The sequence below is a fragment of the Schistocerca piceifrons genome, chromosome X (assembly GCF_021461385.2).
Source record: "Schistocerca piceifrons isolate TAMUIC-IGC-003096 chromosome X, iqSchPice1.1, whole genome shotgun sequence".
Lineage (NCBI taxonomy): Eukaryota > Metazoa > Arthropoda > Insecta > Orthoptera > Acrididae > Schistocerca > Schistocerca piceifrons.
The window spans coordinates 223,339,540-223,341,225 of NC_060149.1; positions in this window are offsets into that span (position 1 = coordinate 223,339,540).

Sequence of the window (1,686 nt, forward strand, 5' to 3'; positions counted from 1 at the left end):
ATTTGTCCAGGATTATTTGTTGCTAAGAGGTCAGGTATGGTTTCGCAACCATTTACGCACGAGTTGGCTTATGAACTAACTGTTCAAAATAATTTTCTGAGAAAGCATTCAGTACAATTTCGGATGACGTTCTATGTCAGCCACCTGGTTGAAACGTATAATTTTTCGAGCAAATCGAGGGTAGATCAAAGTCACCACCGACTGTAATTGTATGAGTGGGGTACCTACTTGAAATGAGAATCAAGTTTCCTTTTAACTGTTCAGCAACTACATCTTCTGAGTCGGAGCGTCGGTAAAATGGCCTAGTTAATAGTTTAGTCCGATTGTCAAGTGTAACCTCTACCCATACTACTTTGCAGGAACTATCTATTTCAATTTCACTACAAGTCAACTACTTAAGACAGCTGTAAATACTCCACCACCAATTGTATTTAACCTATCGTTTTTGAAAACTGTTAGACCGTTAGAAAAAATGTATGCTGAACTTGTTTCCGGCCTTAGCCACCTTTCTGTACCTGTAACTATTTCATCTTCAGTGCATTCTATTAGGGCTCGTAGCTCTGGTTCTTTCCCAACACCGCTATGACAATTTACAACTATAATACCGATCCTTTCTACAACTAACTTACTCTGTTTTACCTGCCCCCTTCTAGACAGACGCCCTTTCTGTGGTTCCCTGAGGCCCATTAACCTAAAAAACCGCCCAGTCCCTTCCACACAGCCTCCGCTACCCGTATAGCCGCTTCCTGTGTGTAGTGGACTCCTGACCAATTAAGCAAAACCCGGAAACCCACCACCCGATGGCGCAAGTCAAGGAATCTGCTGCCTATACCTTCACAGAACCGCCTGAGCCACTGATTCAAAATCTCCACTCGACTCTGCATCAAACGACCGCAGTCCACTCTATTGACGATGCTGCAGATCACTATTGGAGAACAAATATTGTACCATGAAATGGATCTGATCAGACAAAATTGACACACAATCCTTGGCAGTAATATGACCTTGCAGAGTAAGCATGGTGTCCAAGGAATACTACAGTAAGGCTGAATAAATCATCACCGAACCCTCGCCATGTTTCGCTCTTGGCAGCAAGCTGTCTGTATAGTAGGCATGGGACATGTATAAGCCAGACATTAACTCGGGCAGCAATTGCAAACAGTGTAAAACAAGACTCAGACAACCAAATTACTTTCTTCCATTGTTCCACATTTAAGTTTTTATGGCTTCAGTACCACGTTTTCCTGTTACACCCATTGCAGTCGCTAATACTTGGTTTGGAAATCCCACATCAGCCTGCAGTTCTCTGCTTATGAAGATCCCTTCCTGTTGTTTTGGTGCTGACAGTGTACTCGAGAGCGAAATTGAGGTTTGCAGTGATTATTATAGCTGCTGTCTTCTTATTTTTCCTCACAGTCCTCATCAATGATCATCTGCGGTGGTTACTCAACACACACTTTCGTTCGCATTGTGACTCAGAGTACGCGTTTCCGCTCTCATTGTATTCGGTATAAATCTTTGATATGGTGCCTCATGAAACACGAACCACTTCAGCTACTTGGTAACACAAGCAAATACCATTAAATCACCAACAATCTGGCCATTTATGAATTCACTTATCTCTGACGTAACACACTTACAGCTGCACAGAACACTCTTCCGATCACGACTGACACTTGCAACGTA